Source organism: Aquarana catesbeiana, linkage group LG03 (assembly GCF_042186555.1).
Source record: "Aquarana catesbeiana isolate 2022-GZ linkage group LG03, ASM4218655v1, whole genome shotgun sequence".
NCBI classification, from domain to species: Eukaryota; Metazoa; Chordata; class Amphibia; order Anura; family Ranidae; genus Aquarana; species Aquarana catesbeiana.
Genome location: NC_133326.1, coordinates 86,495,156 through 86,522,457, shown reverse-complemented (window position 1 = coordinate 86,522,457; position 27,302 = coordinate 86,495,156). Strand labels below are relative to the sequence as shown.

At 45.5% G+C, this 27,302-nt stretch overlaps 1 protein-coding gene across 2 annotated transcripts in view; it reads left to right on the top strand.

Moving 5' to 3' along the window:
• Positions 1–7,692: 7,692 nt before the first annotated feature.
• ZNF280D (zinc finger protein 280D) overlaps positions 7,693–27,302 on the top strand; it is a 153,529-nt gene continuing 133,919 nt past the window's right edge. The window contains exon 1 of one of the 2 annotated variants that reach the window (XM_073618781.1): positions 7,693–8,462. The gene's annotated coding sequence lies outside the window, so the exon portion shown is untranslated. The remainder of the gene's footprint in view (positions 8,463–27,302) is intronic. The other variant, XM_073618782.1, reaches the window with a different exon arrangement.

Below are 27,302 nucleotides of genomic sequence, written 5' to 3'. Positions count from 1 at the left end.
TGGGCAGGATCTGTTCTGTCCTTGACCATTTTACCTGAGCTGTGAGCTCTTTTAGGGTCACTCCCCAGCCTGAGAGACTGGCATCTGTAGTCAATACTCTCCAAGTTACCGGAAGGAAGGATCTTCCCTTTTGCAGGTTCTGATCCTGTAACCACCAGTTTAGGCTTAAGCATGCCCGAGGAGATAAGAACATTGGATAATCCAGGGCTTGTCCTCTCCTGTTCCAAGCCAACAAGATGTCTTGTTGTAGAGGCCTGGAATGGAACTGGGCATAGGGCACCGCCTCGAAGGAGGATACCATCCTCCCTAGAAGACTCATACAACGCCGAATGAAGGGTTGTCTGGTGCCCCTTATCTGACGTACCTGATCCTTCTTGCCGCCCGCAAGGATCTGTGCCCTGAATACTCTAGCTTGGACGGTATCGAGGATGAGACCTAAGTACTTTAGACTTTGAGCTGGTCTCAAGGTTGACTTTTTTCGGTATTTATGATCCAGTCTAAGCTTTCCAAATACCGCACTGTGCAAGTTATATTCTGTTCTAGAGCCTGTAGTGAGTGATCTCTGAGCAGGAGGTCATCCAGATTTCTGAGCACCAAGATCTCTTGGGCCCTTAAAAGACCCAGTACTGGTGCTAGGACCTTTGTGAACACCCGGGGAGCTGTAGCAAGCCCGAAGTGTAGAGCCACAAACTGAAAATGACGTTCCTCTACTGCAAAACGCAGGGACCTCTGATGAGGCTGAAAGATAGGTACGCGTAAATACGTGTTTTTTATATCGATGAAGGCTAGAAAGTCTCCCATCTGCAGTGAGGCTACTACTGAGCAGACAGACTCCATCCGAAAGGACCGGATCAGGGGATACTGGTTCGGGGATCTTAGGTCCAAAATGGGCCTTGTGTCCCTGTTTGGTTTTTGAACCATAAACAGGTTTGAGTATAACCCTGTGCCTTTTTTCGGATACGGGAACCTCTACAATCACTCTTTAATGCACTAAATGATGTAGTGCCGGAAACAATAAGTTTCTTTTTGGAGGATCGGAGGGAACGCTGGATATTAAAAACTTCTGAGGGGGAAACCCCCCCACAACTCCATCTTGTAACCACAGGATATAGTTGAGGTGACCCACTCGTCCTGAATTATTGTTCTCCAAATGTCCGCAAAGTGCAGCAGCCTTCCCCCCACCTGATGGAGTGGGGGTGTCCCCTCAAAAGGAGGGCTTGGTGGTGAATTTAGAAGAATTTTGGACCCAGGGCTTTTTCTAGCCATGGCCTTGCGGCTTTCCCCTGGCCCTAGCGCCCTGTTGGCGGCAGAACTGCCTTGGCGCTGAGACATTTGAGGAAGCAGTCCCTGAAGTTTTAAACGAGGGACGCCTGGTGCTTTTCTGCACAGGAAGTAGAGAACTCTTCCCTCCGGGAATCTTTTGGATATATTTGTTCAAATGATCACCAAATAAACGTTCCCCATAAAAGGGGAAACCTGCCAATAACTTCTTACAAGGAAGCTCGGCTTACCAGTTCTTAAGCCACAAAAGTCTGCGCATATGTACAGACAAGAGAGCCAAATGAGAAACCTGCTGTATTGGATCCTTTAAGGCATCAACAGCAAAACACAGCACTCGAAGAATATCTGCCTTATTTTCAGGCAGATCATCCTGATTAGGCCTGTCAGGCCATCTGATCTGATCCTTTACGGACTGGCAGATACCAATTGCTGCAACAGCTGGCTGACTAGGCCAAAGAAAAGGAAGCCTTTAATAATGACTCCAATTTCTTGTCAACGGGGTCTTTTAAGCCCTGTGTGTTATCTACTTTTCATCCATGGGATATAAAAAGGGAAAACCTCTTAGGAGGAACAAAACTCCTGTCAGGATGTTCCCAATCAGCATACACTGCCTGTTCCAACAGAGGGTGTAAGGGGAAAGTCTGTATGGCCTGAAGAGGCCTCAGGGATCCCAAAGAGGACCAAGGAGGCTCAGTAACCTCTGCATGAGACAACTCAAAGACAGAATGAACCATTTCGGTAAGAGTCAGGATCAAAAGCCTCTGTGATTGAGAGGCAGACAACAACTGGATATCTTCTTGTCCAGATTGCTCGGAACCAGACTCATCCACCAGGCCCTCCACAGAATCCTGAGCTTTAAGCTCTTCCCCATCCTTAACCCATTCCTGCCCCAGACTAGGAGGCTCCAGGGAGGGGGATCTGTCACGCTTCTTGCCACCCTGCGGGATTGGGGCAATCCTGCCAGCAATCCTGTGCTCTAAACCAGCTAGTGCTGAGGACAGTTCATCCTTAGTGATAAAGGGTGAAGCAGCAGCGTTGACTGTAGGCACAATACCAGATAGGCACACCGGCTCAGATAGCCACAAAAAGAGTACTTGGATGTGGTATTAAAACACCTCAGAAGGGAGACCCTTTAATAGGGCCCACCAAGCCCCTATGCAACAATCCTGCTAAGCACCTTTAGCCTGCCAAGCAACACCTGGTGACTCACGTGACCCAGGTAAGGAGAAATGAACCGCTGCAAATGCCTGGTTCAGAGCCTGCTCTGTGTCCCACAGCTGCCTTCTGGAAGCACTGCATGCTTGGCATACACAGCTCAAATAAGCTAGCTGTGCACCAGAACATTCTGTGCGTGCGTGCGGTCCTGGCGAAGGGGCGTGGCTGTATTCGCATATGATGCGAATGTTCATGAGCCCAGATAAAGGTTATGGCGCATGTTCGGTGAAGCCGCGTGCGCCATGGCCGCCAAACAAACTGTTGAGCCCAGTGGCACTCTTGCAAAAGTACGTGCGCCATGGCGAACCAAGGCGAAATGGTGCACCATCATACAAATAAAAAACAGCCAGACACAAGCAGAAAAGTACACTTTGCAAACACCCACAAACTCAGCTCAAAAACTCCCCCGTATGGTCATCAAACACAGGTGTCCAGCCTCTAGCTTGCCTGATTGTTACAATCACTGAGACACCCCACATTAATTAAAGGGATTTCATTTACCCGTCCAGGTGCAGGGCAGCTTAGAAACTAAGAGCCCAATCTTAACCCTTCACAGTGGGTTCCTGTCACTTGTGGACCTTCAAGGACTGGGTACCCTTTCATGTTTAGGGTCCACTCCCTTCGACTTGTACAGCACCCTGCAGGAATGCCTTAGTACTGTGGTGTCCAGGATGCCACTTCGCAGGGTCCAGCGCCCAGAGGCCGCATTACAGGCAGGATCTTGAGTCTTCTTTGCGAGGCTGGGGTACCATTTATCTAAGCATATAAAGCCTGTGTCAAATGGATCCGATTGGTCAATCCCTTGATTCATTTAAGAACCGTTTGTGGGACTAGAGACCTGGAACTCAGAGAGCTCAAACAACCGTGCCATCCACCTTGCAGACACTGGTAAAAAACTGAAGTACTTCCTGTATGGGAGGGATTATATAGGGGATCACTTCCTGTCTAAAGACCTTTGGTCTACCAGTGTCCATTCACCTGGAGATTAAGCATAACCCAGCAGATAATGAATATTAGCCTAACTCTGTGTCCCATGATGTATGAAAAAGAAATTAAAAGAAAATTAAAAGAAAAAAGTTTGTGTACTTTTTCCATGAAAACCTGCGCTTGATAAACGATTGTGCAAATTTTTCATAAAATGAAAAATTTGAACCACCACCACTTTATCCTCCCAGGTCTCTACTTTCAGTAAATATACACTGTGTGGGGGTCTCAACCACTTGCCAACTGCCCGCCGTCGATTGACGGCGGCAGAGTGGCACTCCTGCGTAAATCGCCATAGCTGTACGGCGGGCTCTTTAAGGAGTATAGGGTCTATGCGCGCCTGTCGCGTCCTTAAGGAGCCGATCTGCCGGGCACCCCTGATCGCTCCTAACGGAGTGAAAACGGGGATTTGTGTGTGTAAACACACAAATCCAAGTCCTGTCAGGGCAGAGAAGACAGATTGTGTGTTCCTAGTATATAGGAACAATGATCAGTCTCTTCCTCAAGTCAGTCCCATCCCCCCACAGTTAGAACACACAGTAAGGGAACACATTTAACCCCTTCATCCCCCCTAGTGTTAACCCCTTCCCTGTCAGTGACATTCATACAGTAATCAGTGCATTTTTATAGCACTGATTGCTATATAAATGTCAATGGTTCCAAAAATGTGTCAAAAGTGTTCGATCTGTCCGCCGCAATCCCGATAAAAATTGCAGATTCCCGCCATTACTAGTAAAACAAAAAATAAACAAAAAACACTGTAAAACTACCCCCTATTTTGTAGACGCTATAACTTTTGTGCGAAACCAATCAATATACACTTATTGTTTTTTTTTTTTTAACAAAAATATGTAGAAGAATATATATGGGCCTAAACCGATGAAGAAATTTGTTATGTTTTTTTTTATTTTTGGGATATTTATTGTAGCAAAAAGTAAAAAAGTGTTTTTTTTTTTTCAAAATTGTCGCTCTTCTTTTGTTTATAGCGCAAAAAATAAAAATCGCAGCGGTGATCAAATACCACCAAAAGAAAGCTCTATTTGTGGGAAAAAAATAGGACATACATTTTTTTGGGTACAGCGTTGCATGACTAAGTAAATGTCAGTTAAAGCGACGAAGTGCCGTATTGCAAAAAATTTCTTGTTAAGGAAGGGGGTAAATCCTTCCGGGCTGAAGTGGTTAACCAATCTTCATGCCTAAAATATTTTTTTTTGTAAGGTCTGCAAAATAAAAAAGTTAAATCGCTCTGGCAGTGAAAAGGTTAAAAAGTCAAGTGTCAAGCTGGCATTCATTTTAAAAAATATATAATATACACAAAAATGTACTTTGGGTCCATTTCCTGGCTCAAGTGTCCCGTGATTAACCCCCCAAAAAAGTGACGGCGCTATATAAATATATGTAATAAATAAAAAAATGAATAACCAATCTTCAGGCCAAATTTTTTTTAAATGTATCCCCCAAAAAAATTAAAAAAGTAAAACCGCTCTGGTTTTGAAGGGGTTAAAAAACAACACTAACCGTCCATGAGTCAAACGGTTGCGTAAATATCTCATGGCATAAAAAAATCGGAACCACCACCATTGTATTCTTCCGGGTCTCTATTTTCAGTAAATATACACTGTTTGGGGCGTTAACCAATCTTTAGGCCTAAAAATATATATAAAAAAAAATGTACTTTGGGTCCATTATCTGGGGTTCAAGTGGTGCATGATGAACCCAAAAAAAGTGACGGCGCTATATAAATACCTGTAGTAATTAAAAGAAAAAACAATCTTCAGGCCTAAAAATGTTTTTAACGTGTCCAAAAAACAAAGTAAAGCTGCTTTTGGTTTTGAAGGGGTTAAAAATGATGGTGCCCGTCCATGAATATAACTGCTGAGTGAATTTCTCATGAGATAAACTATTTTCAGTCAATTTTCACTGTTTGGTGGGTTTTTAACCAATCTTCAGGCCTAAAAATATATTTAACGTCTTCAAAAAAAAAAAAAATAGTAAAACTGCTCTGGAAACGAAAGGGTTAAAAACCACCGAGTCAAGCTGGCGTTCATTCTAAAAGATATAATATACTAAAAATATTTCTGGCTCAGCTAGTCCGTGATGAACCCACAAAAAGTGAAGGCGCTATATAAATACGTAATACATAAAAAACAATAACCAATCTTCAGGCCTAAACATTTTTTAAAAGTATCCAAAAAAAAAAAACGCTCTGGTTTTGAAGGAGTAAGGGCTCTTTCACATGGGGTGGATCAGTAATGATCCATCCCGTGAATATCCGCTTGCTCAGCGGGGATCGCTCCGCCGATCCCCGCTGAGCAGGAAAATGACAGGAGTGTGCAGCAACGAACCTGTCAGAGCGCCGCTCTCCCCTATGGGGGATCGGGTGATGACGGACCATAGAGTCCGTCGTCACCCGATCCGATAACGGATGGAAAAGTAGGTTTTTCCTCCGTTACACTTTTTCGGATCGGAGCGGGTCGGATGTCAGCGGACATGTCACCGCTGACATCCGACGCTCCATAGAGGTCTATGGAGCGTCCGTTCAGGTCCGCCTAAAAAACTGACAGGCGGACCTGAACGGACAGTCCGTGTGAAAGAGGCCTTAGGCTTGATTCACACTAATCCGTTTTTTGATGCATTTTGCAGAAATGCAGGGAAATTTTTTAAACATAGGTTCCTATGGAACATGTTCACATCAATGCATTTTTGTGCCTCTGCGTGTTTGGAAAGGGTCAAGGACTTTTTTCCCCGCAAAATGCAGCGTTTAGCTTGTAATAGAATTCAATGGACCCGCATCCAAAATGCAAGTACCGCGTTTTTACCGCAATTTGCGGGTTTTTTTTACACTGTATATAGCTGGTTGCTAAGGAGGGGGCCGGGAAGCCAGCTGCCGCGTCCTTAACAACCGATGAGTCATCAGCTGTCAGCTGGCTTCCCGCTCAATGTAAAAAATAATAGTGAAAAAAAAAACAGCGTGGGGTCCCCACCAGGCCCTTGGGTCTAGTATGGATTCGGAGGGGACCCCCATGCCAAAATAATAAAAAAAATGGCATGGGTGTCCCCCCAAAATCCATACCAGACCCTTATCCGAGCATGCAGCCCGGCAAGTCAGGAAAGGGAGGGGAGGAGTGAGCGCCCCCCCCCCACCCTGAACCATACCAGGCCGCATGCCCTCAACATGGGGGGATGGGTGCTTTGGGGCAGGGGGGCCTCTGGACCCCCCCACCCCAAAGCACCTTGCCCCCATGTTGATGGGAACAAGGGCCTCTTCCTGACAACCCTTGCCCGGTGGTTGCGGGGTTTGTGGGGGGCTTATTGGAATCTGGAAGCCCCCTTTAACAAGAGGGCCCCCAGATCTCGCCCCCCCTATCTGAATTAGTATGGGGTACATAAAAAAGTAGTGTGGTGTTAAAAAATACAGTAGAAAGTTTTTGAAACGTCTTTTATTAAAAATCTTCTTCTTCCTCCATCTTCTCCCGCATCTTCATCCTCCGGTCTTCTCCTTCCACTCTTTCTTCTTTGTCTGGTGTTCTTCTTCCTCTGCCGCCGCTCCCACCGACAACCCTTCTCTGATGCTGCGTCCCGCTGATCTGTCGGCGCCGATGTCCTGCATTTCTTAAATAACGATGGGGGCGTGGCAATCTGATTACATCATCCAGAGGCTACGCCCCTGTGTGACGTCACCGCCCGGGGCATGATGGGTCCGTGAGGGCTCGCTCGTCCCCTCCCATTCCTGACCTGCCAGGTTGCATGCTCGGATAAGGGTCTGGTATGGATTTTGGGGGTCCCCTCCAAATCCATACTAGACCCAAGGGCCTGGTATGGACCTGAGGGGGGACCCCACGCTGTTTTTTCAATTTTTTTTTCCTTTTACATTCAGCGGGAAGCCCGCTGACAACTGATGACTCATCTGTTGTTAAGGACACGGCGGCCGGCTTCCTGACCCTCTCCTTAGCAACCAGCTATATACAGTGTAAAAAAAGAAAGTGACCAAAAACACGGCAAGCACCGCAAAAAGCACTGCAGAAACGCTCAAAAGCAACATACATAGATGTGCATCGAGCCTTAAAGAAAAAAAAACAACAATGAACGTCCATGAGTCAAGCTGGCGTTCATTCTAAAAAATATATTATATACAAAAATATTTACTTTGGGCCCATTATCTGGCTCAAGTGGTGCACGATGAACCCCCAAAAAAGTGACGGCGCTATATAAATACTTGTAATAATAATTAAAAAAAAAAAAACAATCTTCAGGCCTAAAAATGTTTTAAACGTGTCCAAAAAAACAAAGTAAAACCGCTCTGGTTTTGAAGGGGTTAAAAAAACACGGCGACTGTCCATGACGCAAACTATTGTGTAAATTTTTCATGACAAAAAAAATTGTATCCTCCCGGTTCTACGTTCAGTAAATTTACACGGTTTGGGGGTTTAACCAATCTTCAGGCCTAAAAATATATATTATTTTTTTTAAACATGTGCAATGAAAATTAAACCTGCCCCGGCGGTGAAGGGGTTAAAAAAACCCATGGCGCCCGTCCACGAGTCAAGCTGGCGTTTATTCTAAAAAAAAAAAAAAAAAAAAAATTTAAAACATTTAATTTTAGGTCCATTTTCTTGCTCAGGCGGTTTGCGCCAAACCCCCAAAAAGTGCCAAAATGGTGAGTGAGAATTGTGTGTGGTGGGTGAGGAGCCTCCTCAGGGTCGGTGGTGATGTCCCCTGTGGTAACACATGAGGTAATGGGGGTGGGGGGGTGGAGATGGAGTCTCCTCACCAATGGCGCTGTGCCGGGGCAGGACAGCACATGCTCCCCCGGCCTGCGCGCCTCCAGCACACACAGCCAGCCTCGTCCGCCCCACCATTACCCAGCATTCCCCGCACACAGTTCACGCGAGCTCCCGAAATCATAGCACAGCTCCGGCTCCGCAGCGCGTTTTGGGCTCAGGGCGCCCGAGAATCTCCGTGCCGGCCGCTCCTCACATACGGTAAGCGGGCTCTCCCGGTACGGGCTGTGCGGGGAGAGGGGGAGGGTAGTTTCCCTTGCAGGCCCGGGGCTGGCGGAGTGGGGGGTGGGGTAAGGAGCACACAGGAGGCTTCGCCGACCATCGCTGTGTCGGCCGCCATCTTGGCAGAGCCTGGCGTGTTGTTGTTGCCTAAACAAACAGACGGCGGAGCGCTGGTGTCAGGGCGAGGGGGTGTGTGAGGAGCGGGGAGAGGCGATCATTAGGCGTCACACGGACGAATTTCCTGTAATTACATTGACGTGTGGCGGGCGGCTGTGTGCCCTCCGCTAGAGCCCGACACATACAATGGAAGGACATGAGGAGGAGGATGGTGAGGAGGAGGCCAGCCTCTCCTCACTACTACATGATCACCTCATCATATCCATCACTCATCACATACATAGGCAGCAGCGGAGTACACAGGGCCATGGCATGCCATTGGGCTCATTGGAGGAGATTACCACCAGAAATCTGAATTATCCTCATCATCATCCAGCTCCTCACCACCATAAATCATCATCATCCAGCTCCTCACCACCATAAATCATCATCATCCAGCTCCTCACCACCATAAATCATCATCATCCAGCTCCTCACCACCATAAATCATCATCATCCAGCTCCTCACCACAATAAATCATCATCATCCAGCTCCTCACCACAATAAATCATCATCATCCAGCTCCTCACCACAATAAATCATCATCATCTTCCTCACCACCATAAATCATCATCATTCTCCTCCTCACCACCATAAATCATCATCATCATCCAGCTCCTCATCACCCCCCTTACCATCCCTCTCACCACCATAAATTATCAGCCTCCTCATAATCATCATCATCCTCTTCGCCGCCATAAATCATCATCCAGCTCCTCACCACCATCATCACCCTCCTCACCATCCCTCTCACCACCATAAATCATCATCATCCTCCTCACCACCATAAATCATCATCATTCTCCTCCTCACCACCATAAATCATCATCATCATCCAGCTCCTCATCACCCCCCTTACCATCCCTCTCACCACCATAAATTATCAGCCTCCTCATAATCATCATCATCCTCTTCGCCGCCATAAATCATTATCCAGCTCCTCACCACCATCATCACCCTCCTCGCCATCCCTCTCACCACCATAAATCATCATCATCCTCCTCCTCACCACCATAAATCATCATCACCCTCCTCACCACCATAAATCTTCCTCCTCCTCATCATAATCCTCCTCACCGCCATAAATCATCATCATCATCATCATTCTCCTCCTCCTCACTACCATAAATCTGAATTATCCTCATCTTCATCCTCGCCACCATAAAGCATCATCCTCTTCACTAAGGGTCCTTTCACACTGAGGCGGTTTGCAGGCGCTATTGCGCTAATAATAGCGCCTGCAAACCGACCCGAAACAGCCGCTGCTGTCTCTCCAGTGTGAAAGCCCCGAGGGCTTTCACACTGGAGCGGTGCGCTAGCAGGACGGGGAAAAAAGTCCTGCTAGCAGCATCTTCGGAGCAGTGAAGAAGCGGAGTGTATACCGCTCCTGCCCATTGAAATCAATGGGACAGCGCGGCTGAATACCGATGGTAGCGGCCAAATACCGATGGTAAAGCGCCGCTTATAATAGCGGTGCTTTACCCCCGCCCCAGTGTGAAAGGGCCCTAAGGATGAGCTCCGGCGTGTTTGCACACCCCAAGTGCAGAGCCCGCCAGGAAGTCGGCACTGCAGAGCGCTAATCACAAGCAGTGAGACATTTCCCGATGTGCGGCTGCAGAGATCTGGAAATGTCTCACTGCCTGTGATTAGTGCTCCGCAGTGCCGACTTCCTGGCGGGCTCTGCACTTGGGGTGTGCAAACACGCCTGAGCTCATCCTTACTCACCACCATAAATCTTAATTATCCTCCTTATCATCCTCCTCCTCACCACCATAAATCTTAACATCATACTCCTCCTCACCACCATAAATCTTAATTATCCTCCTCATCATCCTCCTCCTCACCACCATAAATCTTCCTCCTCACCACCAAAAATCATCATTATCATCCTCCTCCTCCTCACCGCCAAAAATCATCATCATCCTCACTGCCATAAATCATCATCATCCAGCTCACCATCCCCCTCACCACCATAAATCATCAGCCTACTCACCATCATTATCATCCTCCTCACCGCCATAAATCATCCTCACCGCCATAAATCATCATCATCATGAATTATCATCATCCTCCTCTCCAACATAAATCTTCATCATCACCCTCCTCCTCACCACCATAAATCATCATTGTCCTCCTCACCACCATAAATCATCATCCTCTTCGCCATCTGATTTCACGAATCATGAACTATACAAATGTACATGTCCTTCTCTCCAGAACCCGCAATATTATTATTATTCAGGATCTGTATAGCGCCAACATGTTGCACAGCAGTGTACAAATAAAGGGACATATGCAAGAGGCCTGCACCGAAGAGCTTACAATCTAAAATGTGGAGAGATGCACATACATAAAACGGACAACTCTGCAGCAATCAATCAGCAGGACAGCTTCGCACTGCCCCAGGAGGTCCAACTCCTAAAACACACCAAAAATACATCCCTCCATTAAAATGAATGGAAACCACATCAAAAACGCAACGTACTTATGGGAAGTGCTTGTCCAGTGGGGAAAAACACAAACTAATCAAAAACACATATGCATTTGTGATACGTTTTTTCAACAGAGCAGTGTAAAAGTTGCTTTAGGCTCAGTTCACATATATGTGGTGCGGGCATTGCAGCCGGTGTCAATGTTAAGTTACTGACACTGCAAAACACATTTTGAACTGCATCTGATTCACGAACACCCCTTTCACACTGGAGGCATTTTTCAGGCGCTTTAGCGCTTAAAAAAGCACCTGAAAAAAGCCTCAGCTGCAATCCCAGTTTGAAAGCCCAAGTGCTTTCACACTGGGGCGCTGCGCTGGCAGGGCGCCACAGAAACTCCTGCAAGCAGCTTCTTTGCAGCGTTGTAGGAGCGGTCAATGGGCAGCGCTGGCAAAGCGCCACTGCTGCGGCGTTTTGTGGGCGTTTTTAACCCTTTCACCCTTTCTCTTCACCGCCGGCGCTGGCAGTGTGAAAGTGCCCTTAACGTGAACCAAACCAGCTTTCAATGGAGCCGGATCACATATATGCGGGCCAGTTGCAGTGCGCATTTTAAAGGAGAAGTACTTCTCCTATGGATCACAGGAGTGCAGTTTGTTCTGCACTCCTGGGGCTTGTCCAGGCTCACAGCCATATGATCGGGATCCGTCCACATGCCTGGACTGCCACCCGGCTCAACCTCTCAGTGAGCCGATGAGAAGCCTGAGCCAGCTGCTCCCACCCCTCCATAGCTCTATTGAGTGCAAAGGGGGGGGGGGCAGAGCAGAGAGCCAGTGACTGGCAGTCACCAGCTTTCTGCTCAGGGAGCTTTGTGAACTGAGCGATCTGTGGTGTTAGATCGCTCGGTTCTTAGTGTTAGAGCCGTCAGGGGACAGATGCTGCATCGCACTGCAGCTGCAAACCCACAAGAGCGTGAACCTAGTCTAATGCCGCGTACACACAACCGGTTTTGCCTTCGGAATAAACTCTGAAGGTTACTCCGACGGAATTCCATTCTAGCGGTCTTGCCTACACACGGTCAAACCAAAGTCCGACCATCCAGAACGCGATGACGTACAGCAAGTACGACGGGACTAGAAAAAGGAAGTTCAGTAGCCAATAGCTTCCGTCTCGTACTTGCTTCAGAGCATGCGTCGTTTGTGGTCCGTCGGAACAGCATACAAACGAGCGTTTTTCCATCAGAGGAATTGGTTCCATCAGAAATATTTAGAACGTGTTCCATTTCTAGGTCCGTCAGAATTTTCGAAAAAAAAAAGTCCGATGAGGCACACACACGATCGGAATATACAATGAAAAGCTTCCGTCGGACTTTTTCTGTCGGACATTCCGCTCGTGTGTATGCGGCTTTAGGAGTGATACTGTTACACCATTTCATCACTAGTCAGAATCAAGGGTGGCTTCTCGCTGCCCCACTGCACTCTAACCCGCGGTTTTCGTGTGAGTTTGCGGCCCTTTCCCGCAGACTTCTATGAGGTCCTGCAGTTTTGGTGTGGTATAAGAAAGCGCACCAAAGATGCAGCATGCAGGAGTATGGTCACATATGAGATATACACACACAATGCCAGGTTTCTTCAGCCTCTCAGTCATTTACCTGCTCATACCTCTCGTACTCACCAGCTCCCTCATAGTTCATTGAGAACTACAACCTGTTTGCCGCAGTAAATGATGGTACTTTGTAGTTAATTCATTTATACAACTTTGTGAATGAATGGCACATCCATGTGAGCCCCGCACAGCCATGGTATTTTTAAATTGTGACAGTAGGTGCAGGGAGAGGGGTGGAGGGTCCCCTGCCTACTGCCACAAGGGGTTGCACCTGTAGGTGTGAACCAAGCCTTAGGTTACTTTCACACTGAGGCGCTACAGCGCTAAAAATAGCGCCTACAAAGAGCCACTCCTGTCTCTCCAGTGTGAAAGCCAGAGGACTTTTCACTCTGCGGTGTGGCGAAAAAAAGTCCCGCAAGCCGCATTTTTGCAGCGCTGTAGGAGCGGGTATACACCACTCCTAAAGCGCCCCTGCCCATTGAAAACAATGGGGCAGTGGTGCTTTGCGGAAGGTTTTAACCCTTTTTCGGCCACTAGCAGGGGTTAAAACCACCCCGCTAGCGGCCGAATAACGCCGCTATAAATATCGCTGCTTTACCACCGACGCCTGTCCGCCCCAGTCTGAAAGTAGCCTTAGGCTTCATCTACATGTACATATGTGTCATTTTTTGCACACCAAAAAGGTTCTTGCTGGCAGAGGTAGCAGTACATCCAAATACACTCGTAAAATACTTGCATTTAGACACATGCAGTTCTTCCAATGGATTTGTGTGTAAATGTGTAACATGCATTTACACATGAAAGACTTTCAGGTATGCACGGCCCCGGGCACAGCTGTGTCTTGTTTTGTTTGTACTCTGCTAAACACCGGCCCGTTGAATCCTATAGTGCAGGGATACGCAATTAGCGGACCTCCAGCTGTTGCAGAACTACAAGTCCCATGAGGCATAGCAAGACTAACAGACACAAGCATGACACCCAGAGGCAGAGGCATGATGGGACTTGTAGTTTTGCAACAGCTGGAGGTCCGCTAATTGCATATCCCTGCTATAGTGCTACGTATAGAGGCGCACAAAACTATACGCTATATGCATCTAAACACAGCTGGCTGGCCATTGCAGCGGAAGATCCTGACTTGAGTTTAGACATATACACCATTTAGACATGTACATTTATTCTATTGACCATATACGTGTTTACATGTATATAAGTATAAAATCTGTAGATATATACAGCCCCAGACGCAGTTGTGTCCTATTTTCCTGTGTGTGTGTGTAAATGTAAATGTGTAACTGTGCGTCCCCATTGATTCCTATAGTGCTGTGTTTAGATGCGTACTAAACTATATGCTGTACACATCTACATGTAGGCGCCTCTGTGAATGACCCTTTAAAGTGATAAACCTGTTTTTTGTTTTTTTTTTTGTTTTTTTCTGGCACAATCCAGCTTTTGCAAGAACAATAAAAAAAAAAAATGTGCATGTATTAGGTTTTTGCACTGGCACCTGCAGAGCTTTGCAGATGTGATCAGTGGATGATGGGTGCAGCGCACAGGCTTCTGCATTGTTTACATCCCAACCCCAGGTCTGTATGGAGGTATATGGGACTAGAGGAGGTAATCAATGGACTACAAGCCTGGTGATGTCACCATAGTTGTTCTCCGCTGAGATCTGCGAATCCTTCTGCCGAAGGCATATGGGACTTCTCTTCTTTCCATTGGTAGGCCTCTGTGAATGCATGATGTGGCTGTGCTGACAGAGCTATGCACAGCTGCATCAAATTCAAACACAGAAGGCTGTAGGGAGAGGAAGCCTTTGATTTAGCCAAGGGGTGCATGTGACTTTTAAGCAAATTCACGTATGGTCATCTCATGCAATTTTTTTTTTCTATTAATATCACATATGATAACAAAAGATAAAGGGTCAGTTTAAGCTGGCCATACATTATACATTTTCTTGTTCAATTTCCTTGAGATTTACCTTAAACTATGTAGTGCAAGGGCCTGCCTGATTGCTTACAAATAAAAACTGTTTAGGTTTGACCTCATATTATATGTTTTTGGTAAATGTAAAGGAAAATTGAACAAGAAAATTGTATAATGCCGTAATCAAGGTAAAATTTTGTATGTGAGATAAATACTGCAAAGGTGAATCCTCCAAAAATTGAGATAAATCATTAATCTGAAATCACACATGATCAATATCAAATGGCTGCAAAACGTTGGGTGCATTTACTTCCAGTCGTGCCGTGATTTTGATTTTGCCACGATTGTCACGTGGTAAATCGTGCTGCAATCGCATCGCACGATGCTTGTCGTTCAAAAAAGGAACATGAGATTCTTTTGGGCAACAGCAGCAGCAAAATTGTGGCACAATTGGTGTGCCATTAGAAGTAATGTCACCGCAAACGTGTCCCGTGTTTTGCAGCCATTTGTATTGGCGGAGCGGAATCATGGCGATTGCAGAGCGATCGTGTGTGAATGCAGCCTAAAGTCAATTCACTAAGGCTTCTTGTACACGGGACGTTCTTACAACCTCTGCTGAACGATTTAACCTGACAGATAGTAACCCACGTTTAAAATGTCCGTCTACATGCCGCATTTAGCGGTGTTTTGCCGCGTTTTGCTTTTACAATAGTTCTTTTTTTCAAAATAGCCCAAAACGAAAAATGCCTGTAAACAAAACGTGGCTAAACACGAGTTACCGTGTTTAGAAGTGTTTGGAGCTTGAAATGCCTCTAAACTCAGATTTTGAACCCATTTTTTTGCGTTACAAAAAAAGCTTCTAAACTCAACTGCCTAGAAACAACTATAAACGACCCTGTGTACATGTACTGAAACGATAACAGAGGAGAGTTCAGGGGCAGTTGGAAATAAATGCCCAACTGCTCCTAAACGTCCGTTTATCAGCAGCAGTGTACATGAGGCCTTAGGCAGAGGCCATACACGGGTCGAATTTCCAAAGAATTTTCTTTCGTAAATCTTATCTAAGAATTTTCGTTTGTATTTCGCACCATTTGTGGGCTGCAGCAACAGCCATTTTTGGAGCGGGCATCCAATTTAAGTAATCGGACGTGTTTGAAATTTATTGAAAAACAAACGATTTTCTAATCAGTGATGGGAGAATCGTGCGAGAAATGTAGTCGAAAAAGAATGCATTTGTGCAAGAAAAGAATATTCCCGGAAAGAAAAGAAGATTCCCAGTCACGAAAATTCTTTTCTGTAGCAACATAAGGTGAAATTAAAGGCTTGGTTGGTCAAATTTCAAAATCAATGGTGGCACCATCGGATCACAAAATGCACTAATTTTCTGATTTTCAAAAGAAAATTCTTTCTAAATTCGAGAAGCAAACACATTTATCTTCTCAATCTGGGCAGTCAATATTTTAGAAATATACTTAATAACAATGAGGGGAACTCTGCACTGGCCAGTAAGTTATAAGTATACAATTGTGTTAATTCTCTGCTCGTAACATTTTGCTAGGAGATGGTTCTATGAATGAGGGCACACTAATGCCTGGCAGAAGAAAAGCAATGTCAAAAACATGCCTAAAGCCAGGTACTATTTTTTATTTTTATTTTCAACCCAGCTGGTTGAATAAAAGAGAGCTGACAGCTGCGGTCGGAATTGGTTGGATCTCCCCCGCTGAACTGTGCTCTGACAGAGGGCATGCCCCCCACCAGAACACTGCAGTCAGCGCTCTCAGCCATTGGTTTTCCAGCATGCTCGTCTGACAGAAGCCGGCCAAATGGCCAGCTTCTGTCAGACTGGGTGCCATACACACAGTCCGATGTCAGACGGTTTTTATAGAACCGACCTATTTCGCCCAACATTTGGCCCTTGTGTACTAGGCTTAAAGAGGAACTGCAGTCTGCTCACATAGTTTGTAATAAAAACATCTTTGCCATTCTAAAGCTTCCCTCCAACCACTTTGCAGATTATTTTATATATACTGTGATTCTGTACTTGCCAAATATGCTGCAGAAATCTCCCTCCACTGAGTCTGGCTGCATCCATTTTAACTGTGGGCAGCTGAAGCTGCTGCCTGTTCACTTCCTGGATTTACACACACAGGCAGAGGCACACCTCCAGCTCTGCAGCTCTCATTGGACCTCCTATGACTCATCCCCCCTCCCTTCCTGGCACACTCTCAGGAGAGTGAGAGAGAGCTGTGCATGATGTCATAAGCCTAGGCTAATGACCAGACAAGAAACAGGAAGTGGGCTGTATAAGGTTTACTGGCAGAAAATAAACGTTTTACTATCCAAAGTTGAGCCAACAAGGGCAGAAGATTTAATAGATGGAAAAATGAAAAAATCACTGAAGGTCCGCTTTAAGGCTGGCCATGCACAGTTTATATCTCAGCTGGTTCAGCAGGAACTGGCCGAGAATCAAACCATTAATGGGCAGGCTGAATGTACCAAGTTGATCAATCGATCAACTTGGGTAAAATCAGCCTGCTGAATTCACTTGCCGGCGGCGGCAGCTAAATTTGCTAGTAAACATCACTGACTTCTCCCGGTGGGGACAGCTTCCACCTCCCCAACCCCCCCCCCCCCCCCCACCGGGGGAAGACAATTGCTTGGCAGGAGGGATTCCCCTGTCAGCACTGTCTGTGTTGATGGGGAGAATCATGCAAATTTCTTCTCTGCAACCTGTGGTTCACACTGGTGTGACTTGTCATGCGATTTGACAGTTCCAAATCACTTGACAAGTCGCAGCCTATTTTCAGCAATGAAACCGTTCATATCGCTACAGCGATTATGAAAAAGGTTTCTGCATTACTTTTTGATGATTTAATTGCAACTTGCATAGACTTCTGTTACCTGATGAAATCGTCAGTGCAAATCGCACTGATGTGGACTTTGAAATGACGCTGAAGTAGTGTAATTTCAAAACTGCACTGGTGTGACCCGGGACTAAGGCCGTGTTTTTGAGAATGTGTTTAGGCTTGTCAAGTGCTTAGATGTTCATTTATTCTGGCCTTTGAAATGAATGAGTGCCCAAGCACTTGACGCGCCTAGTGCTTAAGCATGCTTTAGGCATGTCAGGTGTTTTTCCTACCAAAATGCTGCTGCTCCTGAACTCGCTGGCAGTGTTTTTTTTTCTGCATCTAAACTACCGGTAAATGCCTATGTGCATGGACACATAGACTAACATTGAGAGGCATTTAGAGGCAAAAAAGATAACGCAAGACACCTCCATAAGCAACATTTAAAGGAGAAGTCCAGCCTGAGTTCGTTTAACTGGGCTTCTCCTATGGATCACAGGAGTGCAGTTCGTTTTGCACTCCTGCGACCTGTTTTTAGCAGAGAGCTGACTGAAGTGCGCTCTTTGCTGACGTCACAGAAATCAGTCAAGGCACCGCGTCATCGCGACAATAAAGTCTGGATCCCCCAGGTGTCTGGACTGATGCCTGTCTCAGCCTCTCAGCGAGCCACTGAGAGCCTAAGAGAGTGACTCCCTGCCCCTCTACAGCTCAGCGCTCCAGTGAGCAAGGAGGGAGCAGAGCGGAGAGCTGCTGATTGACAGTCGGCTGCTCTCTGCTCGGGGAGCTGAGAGAACCGAGCCATCGGCAGTGTTGGATCACTTGGTTCTCAGTGAAGAGGCATCGGGGGACAGATGCAGCAACGATGCTGCATCCACCTAGGTAAGTATAAGGCCCCTTTCACATGTGCGGACCGTTCAGATCCGCCAGTCAGTTTTTTCAGGCGGATCTGAACGGTCGCTCCATACAGCTCTATGGAGCGTTGGATGTCAGCGGTGACATGTCCGCTGACATGCAATCCGCTCCGCAAAATCCAGACGGATGGATGTCCTGTTTTCCATCCGTCTGGCAGATCGGATCAGATGAAAACGGACAGGCGGTCCATATTCATCCGATCCCCCCATAGGGGAGAGCGGACTCTGACAGGTCCGTCCCTGCACAGTGTGAAGATGGACTTGTCATCCACTGGCTCAGCGGGGATCAATGTGTGAAAGGGGCCTTAAACAGTAAAAAAAAAAACAAAACATACTTGTCTTTTAAAATACCGAGTGCGCATGAGACCTGAGAATGTTTTCATACATTCACAATATTTCTGTGTACCTTTTATTCATAGAACAATCTGATGCAGTGTAAGTTCTCATGTACACAGAGCATTAGTTAGGCTCCATTCACACCTGAGCGTTTTGGATCGCGGGCGAAATCACCGCAATTCTGCCCGCGATTCTAAAATCGCAGTAAACCGTGGAATGCGTTGCAATGGCTTTATTTCTTAATAGCACCCCAAACGTGCGATTTATCCACAATTGCGCCACAATTTGCGATTGCAAACACTCCTGGCTCTGTGACAAGATTTGGTACGAGCTTCTTTTGGAGTGGAGGGAGACCCATTTAAATGAATGGTGCCGCTCCAAAAATGTTCAACTAAAAAGCAAAAAAAAATACGCTGCAGCAGTTGTCAGCTGCTCTACGCTTAGGTGTGAATGGAGCCTAGAAAGCCCCTCTGACCACCAGAACTCCTGGCAGGGAAGAGGCTGTTTAAAAATATGGTAAAAGCCTCGGATTTCACATGCATTTAGGCTGGCCATACATGTTCAATTTCCTTGTACAATTTTCCTTTTAGATTTACCAAAAAACATATAATATATGGTCAAAACTAAACAACACTTTAAATTGTATCCAATTAGGCAGGCCCTTGCACTATATAGTTGAAGATAAATCTAAAGAAAATTGTACAGAAAATTGTATAATGTATGGCCAGCCCACGTATGGCTAAGTCCGGTCTAACGTTTCAGTATTTATGTATTCTGTTCATTTATTCTGGCTACTGGAATGCATTAATACTCAAATGCAAAGCACATCATGATCTCCTCTTCCCTCTGTGTATGACCCATATAATAGTAATAATAAACTTTATTTTATATAGCGCCTTTGAAAGGTAGCTTCTCAAAGTGTTTACCCGTTTCTATAACCCATATGTGCTGTATGTAGTGCCCCGTTACCAAGTTCGTGATTTAACCCCCCCCAATACCAGCATGTTTATTTGTTTCCAACAATTGTGGCAAAAGATGAGATCAACTTTAGGCATCTAGTGTCTGCTTTTCTGAAAGGGGTCATTTGGGGAGCTTTTGTACTGTTCTGGCATTTTTTATTTTAACAGAAGGTAAGGGAAAAATATTTTTTATCTATTTTTATTATGTATTTATTTATTTTGTTCTTTTTTTCTTTATATATCGTAGTAAAATTTCAAAAAACAATGGTTATTAAATGCCATCAGAAGAGCTCTGTCTAAAAATATATTCAGTTATATTCAAGTATACAGTATTTGAACACTCCCATTCAATGTTTGTGTGTGTGTGTGTGTGTGTGTGTGTGTATTTATGTATATATAGATATTTGGCTCTGGTGGTCCCTGACATTTGGCTCTGGTGGTCCCTTACATTCATCCCTGACATGTAGCACTGGTTTGCATTTAAAAAGCTGTGACCCATCATACCGTGTGTTATGTATGGCTTGCTGGCTGCAGAATGAGGGGTGTGATTTATGTTGAAGTGGACGAGTTCACATTTACATGTACAAGCCTAGTGTACCTCCCACATTCACTCCCATCCCAAAGATTCATGGGAAATGTAGGCTGATTACAGTTAGAGAGAGAGAAAAGGATATGATGTAATCACTGTTCTAACACCTCCTACCTGCCAGAAAAGATGATGCATTTTCTGAATCATAGAGCTGCTTACCTCCCAACTTTTTGAGAAGGGAATGAGGGACACCTATTAGCAAAAGTGTGTAGGCATAGGACACACGCCCTGCCACATCCACTTAAAGGTGAATTAAAAAAAAAAAAAAAAGATTAGTTATACCCACAGGTGTTTTTTTTACCATTCACTATTCCTTTATATTGGCTTTTTAAATTTACAAATGGAGCAATTTAGAAATCAGATGAAAGGTTTAGCACTGGGAAACACTTTTTGATAGATAAATAATGCATTTTATATACATCTATATGGATCAGACCAAAATGAGGGACAAATGAGGAGGGAAGAGGGACAGAGGGGCTTTGTTCCAAATCAGGGACAGTCCCTCGAAATCAGGGACAGTTGGGAGCTATGGAGCTGACTTCCTGAAAATTTAAATCACACATCTCTCTTAAACGGTAAGAAATTTCACAAATGTAATAACTGTTTAGTGTTTTGTGTGTGTGTGGGGGTGTACTAATGGGGTATTTTTTTGAAAATCACGGAGTTCTGCTTTAAAGCAGTAAATTATAACTAAAAAAAAAAAAACAAAAGGGTTTATTCATTATCGTATGCAAAAAAATAAAGTGACCGGTGCTTAGAAGTTAATAAACAGTTAGCCCTGGTTCACACAGGGGCGGCACGACTTGCAGGTCGCCTCACAGAGGCGACCTGCACACGACTGCCACGGCGACTTGCAAAACGACGTCTGTATAGAAGTCTATGCAAGTTGCCCCAAAAGTAGTACAGGAGCCTTTTTCTAAGTCGGAGCGACTTGCGTCGCTCCTATTAGAACGGTTCCATTGTACAGAATGGGAGGCGACTTGTTAGGCGGCTAGGTCACCTGACAAGTCGCCCCTGTGTGAACCGGCACTTAAGCTTCATGTACACTAGCCTACACTGGCAGCTCCTAAACTTGAGTTTAGGAGATTTTGGCTTTTTTTTTTTTGCCAAAGCTCCTAAACTTAAAGGGGTTGTAAAGGTAAAAATTTTTTCACCTTAATGCATTCTATGCATTAAGGTGAAAAAACTTTTGACAGTACCGCCGCCCCCAGGCCCCCCGTTTTACTTACCTGACGCCTCGAATCTTCGCTGCTCGTCCTCGTCATCTTCATTGCAGCTCAGCCTGGTCGCTGATTGGCTGCAGTGGATGGATTGAAAGCAGCGCAGCCATTGGCTCGCGCTGCTGTCAATCACATCCGATGACGCGGCGCGCCGGGGGGGCGGGGCCGAGTGATACAGCGAGCGGCTATAGCCGCCGGCTGTATCACGGGAGCGTGCCCGCAAGCACTCACCACCGTGCGAGGGAGCTCGCATTAAGGTGGTAAATGCTTGCGGGGAGGAGCTGAAACAGCCGCCGAGGGACCCCAGAAGACCAGGTTCGGGGCCACTCTGTGCAGAACGAGCTGCACAGTGAAGGTAAGTATAACATGTTTGTTATTTTTAAAAAAAAAAAAATTAACTTTACAACCCCTTCAACTCCATAAATGTGTCTGATGTGTCATAGTGCACATTGGCGTTGATTACTAAAACTGGAGAGTGAATAATCTGGTGCAGCTGTGAATGGAAGTCAATCAGCTTCTAACTTCAGCTTGTTCAATTAAGCTTTGACAATAACACCTGGAAGCTGATTGGTTTTCTGTGCAGAGCTGCACCAGATTTTGTCCTCTCCAGTCTTAGTAAATCAACGACGCAGGCTTTTAGCAGAGTTTAGGAGCCACGGTTAGGTGAGCTTCAACCTTCCTCTCCTGAACGTGGAAAAACCACTTTCAGGACAGGCAGAAAACCGCAAAACACGACAAAATTGCAGCGCAATTTTTTTCCGGTATCCGCAGTGAATGTAGGCTTGTGTACATGAAGCCTAATACAGTGCTTAAAAAGTGTCTCTGCAACAAAACATAATAAACTTGTGAAAACAGTGTCCATGTTATTAAACTTCAATTTCACAAAATATCTTCTCTCCATGTCCATTCCAAAGTCCAAAACTTCCCACCAGTAGCACAGAATAACTCACCAGCATCAAAGACCCTTTAATGACTGAGTCAAATCAGGCTCAGTCGATTCCCCGCAATGATGTGTCCTCCCAGGGTTCTCTCATGTATTGGGAAAATCTCAGCATAAAAGAAAAAGAGAGGGTAAACCTCACCACATAAAACCATTTATTTAAAAAAATGACAAACACAGTAAACAATGCGTACCGACATTTCAAATGGAATAATGCAGCATAAAATAATAACACTATTTTTTATTTACTAAAACTGGAGAGTGCAAAATCAGGCTCACTTCTGCAATCAGCTTCCAAGTTTTATTGCCAAAGCCTGATTAAACAAGCTGAGGTTAGAAGCTGATTAGTTTTTATGTAGAAGTGAGTCTGATTTTGCACTCTCCGGCTTTAGTAAATAAACCCCTATGACTTCAAGCGGTACCGGCTCCAGCCACATGCAAGCAGATCTCAAGACGACAAGCCTTGCCCCATGCATTTTTTTTGTGATGACATGAGCCTAGTATACTATTTATGTTCTTTTTTCATGTTACTCATTCCGGTTTTTTGTGATACATTGCATGATGGACCGGTAATGACAATTGTGTGCTGCTTAGGGTACAAGGGAAAGCAGTTCTGTGTCCACCGCTGTGAGTGCAGCCCAGGGAGGGAGCTTGTCTCGGCTCCAAACAACTGTTAGGGCTCATTTACACTTCAGCTTCAACACACGTTAAGGGCTAGTTTACACTTGCTTCCAAACAAGGCTTCGGAGACACTTTGTTAAAGCTCTCTGAACGCTAGCCAAAGCCCACGTCACTAAATAAAATGGTTAGCTTACAGTCCTGTTTACAGCTTGGGTTTTCTTTGCTTTGCTTAGGCTTCGCTCCAAAAGTTATACCCCGTGTCGCTTTTGTGGTGCTTCAAAGAGTCTTCAAAGTCTCCACAGGAGTCTATGGGCTCATTTACACTTGCTTCGGCTTCAACGCACATTAAAGCTTCTACTGCTTCAACAAGCTTGTATGATGTGTTTTTGATGCTTCGGTGGTGCTCTTTTGAAGCTTTGTTGAAGCTTGGCAGATGCCCTGTGTGTGTGTTGATATCTCACACCTGCAATTTCTCCAAAACAAAGCGAAGCTAAAGCAGAATTAAAGCCTCTCAGAATCATGGGGATGATTAAGCTCCGAGGGGAGGAGTGAGACGCATTGGGTTTGTGGCCTGGCGGGAGTCTAGGTTGAGACTGCTTTTCTTTCCAATACCAGCAGGTTTGCATTGATGTGCGGCTTCATGGGATCTATACTTTTCTTAAAATTGCATGATGCGACATGTAGTCCTGATCAATGTGATCTAAGGACTGCTAACAACGATATAAGTGCATGCTGTCTGGCTAAAAGTTCAGGGAAGCGACAAACAGCTGGAAGATGTGACAGCAAATTGAAAGTAATGTATTTGGGTACTTTTCTGAACAGACTATATTTTTGACTTGCAATACGTACATTAATCGCAGTGTGTTGTTAAGCGGAGTTCCACTCAAAAGTGGAAGCACCGCTTGTTTGCTTCACCCATCTACCCCCCCTCCTCCCTTCCCTTGTGGTGCCATATTTGGCACCTTTCGGGGGAGAGGGGGGAACAGGTACTTGTTTTTGACAGGTACCCTTCCCCACTTCCGGGAGACCCCAGAAGTTTGGACCCCCACCTCCCTCCTCCAATGCCAGGCCAGTTAAAAAGTGCAGCGCGCTTCGCACATGCGCAGTGGGGAGCCGGCTATGAAGCCGAATGGCTTCACTGCCGGTTTCCCTTACCACGAATGGCGACGGCAACACCCAAGAGCAGACCGGAAATTCGGCTGGGGTGCCGAGATCGCTGGATCCCTGGACAGGTAAGTATTCTAATATTAAGTCAGCAGCTACAGTATTTGTAGCTGCTGACTTTTAATTTTTTGGTGGAGGGGTCTGGACCTCCTCTTTAATAAAAAAAGTGCAAGGGTTTGCTTTCACGTAGTTCAGCAGAGCTTTCCCACATTCATTAAGCTAAGTGATTGTTCCCTTGCAAAGTAAAAATGCTCTACTCCTTTAGTGCATCAGGTCTATGTCTATTCTTAAACATTCTTATCTATCTGCTCCCGAATTTTTTAAAGAACATTCTTTGCATATCTCAGTACTGTGATAAATAAACTCCCATTTACATGAGTGCCCGGCCGTGACACATATTAAATGGAAGATATGACTATTTTAACTGGTGATGTACTATATATTGTTGGTTCATCTATAGCTCTGTACACACTCAAAAATCTTTACCTGCAATAATTATGGAATTATTATGGAACCTGTTGTGGGTATTTTAGTGTCTTTCTACTTGCAGTAGTATCGTAGTAACATAGGTTGAAAAAGATTTCCAATATTCCATTTAGTTTAACCAACAGACATAAAATAAATAAATGTAAATCCTGCACCCACAGAACCCCAAACCCGCAGTTAATCTAAAGGTAGTAAAAAACCCTTTTAAAGGATGAGTTCACCTTTCATAACATGTTGGTTACACCCATATTCGAGATGTAATATGTTATGAATGCATCGGCCCCCGCACCTCCCAGATCCCTGCTGTGCTAGCTAGTGGGGGTTCTTCTCCACCTGCTAGCTGTCAAAATTGTCCACCTGGCTGTGTCGCTCATTCATAGCTCTGTGAATGGAAAACTACAAGATCCAGCAACTTTTGTGGCTGTCTGCTTGTAGTTTTCAATGAAGAGCACTGTGAGCGCTGAAGCCGATACACTGACAGGTCTGCAGGAGACCTACATGGCATCAGCGATCTGCTGATTACTGGTGCATCGCTTTACAGGCTCCTGCAAAACATAATAAAAGCAGATTGCAAAAAAAATGTGCATTTATTATTTTTTCTGAAAAGGTGAACTTTTAGGCAGGGTTCACACCTATGCGAATTGGATGCGGATTTCGCCGCATCCAGTTCGCATAGCAAGAGATTGTGACCGGCTGTCTATGGAGGCAGTGCAAATTGCATGGGAGTCCTGTGTGTCTTTTGGTCTGTTTCAGGTCGAATTCAGCCCAATTCGGGCTGAAATCGGACCTGGAATGGTGAATGGAGACGCATCGGACTCCTGCTGTGAGTTCTCAAGTGTGAACCCAGCCTTACAGAGAGGTTCAGTTTACTGCAACAGGCCGGGTTAACACTGGCACAACACGACAGTCATACCACTGTGGATCCGACTTTGTCCTGCGACTTGAAGTCAGACATCCGTCCAACTTCAATGAACGGGGATCCGACTTTGATCCCGACAATACCAGGCACTTTGGGTCTGGTATGAATCTTTAGGGGAAACACCACGCTACATTTAAAAAAAACAAAGCGGTATGGGTTCCCCTCCAGGACCATACCGGGCCCTTCAGTCTGGCATGGATTTTAAGGGGAACCCCCCTCCCACCGAAAAAACAGAGTGGGGTCCCCCCCAAAATCCATACCAGACCCTTATCCAAGCAGGCAGCCCGGCAAGTCAGGAAAGGTGGGTGGGGATGAGCGAGCGCCCCCCGAACCGTACCAGGCCGTATGCCCTCAACGTGGGTGGTGGGTGCCTTGAAGCAGGGGGGGCCTTGCGCCCCCAACCCAAAGCACCTTGTCCCCATGTTGATGAGGTCAAGGACCTCTTTCCAACAACTCTAGCCGTTGGTTATCGGGATCTGCGGGCGGGGGGCTTATCGGAATCTGGAAGCCTCCTTTAACAAGGGGGCTCCCAGATCCCGATCCCCTACCCATTCACCAAACAAAAAGTGTCAAAAAAAACAAAACGCAGTACACAGGTTTTTAAAGTAATTTATTAAGGCAGCTCCGGCATTGCTTCTGGTGTCTTCTCCCCTCTCCGGCTCCCCTGCTTCCTCCGCTGACATCTTCTACTTCTGCTGGTTCTTCTCCCCTCTCTGGGTCTTCTACACTCTCCGCTGATATCTTCTAGCCCTCTACGGTTCTTCATCCTCTGTCCGCTGTCTTCTGCCTCTTTTTTTTTTTTTTTTGGCACTTTTTTTTTTAGGTGAATCGGTAGGGGTACAATGTACCCGATACTCATTCACATAGGGTGGGGGATCTGGGAGCCCCCTTGTTAAAGTGGGCTTCCAGATTCTGAAAAGCCTCCCGCCCGCAGATCCCGATGACCAGGGTTGTCTGGAAGAGGCCTTTGTCCTCATCAACATGGGGACAAGGTGCTCTGGGGTGGGGGGCGTCCCAAAGCACCCCCCCCATGTTGAGGGCATGCGGCCTGGTACGCTTCAGGAGGGGGTGCTCGCTCGTCCCCATCCCCTTTCCTAACCCGCCGGGCTGCGTGCTCGGATAAGGGTCTGGTATGTATTTTGGGGGGGACCCCACACCATTTTTTCGGTGTGGGGGGGTTCCCCTTAAAATCCATGCCCGACCAAAGGGTCTGGTATTGTCTTGGAGGCGGCTACCTGTGCCGTTTTTTTTGTTTTTTTCTGTAGAGTTCTCCTTCAAGGTCATCAGAGCACAAGTCGCATGCTAAGTCAACAAAGACTGTGAATACTTATGTACATTTGATTTTTTTTTTGGTTTTTATTTTTAATAAATTTGCAAAGATTTCAAACAAACTTTTTTCATGTTGTCATTTATGGGGTATTGTTTTTAGAATTTTGAGGAAAATAATGAATTTACTCTGTTTTGGACTAAGGCTGTAACATAACAAAATGTGGAAAAGGTTAAGCCCTGTGAATACTTTTCAGATGCACTGTAAAAATTTTATTCTGTAATTTGTCCTGTTTAAAACCACACTAAAATTATGATTTTGGTACAAAGCATTGCAAAGTTATTTACAACTAAAGTAAAGTAGGTTTTTTAAATTTTGCGCTTTTTTTTCAGTGTGATACGTGTAAAAATATTGAACAAAGCAAACAAAAACAGAAAACCAGTTTAACCA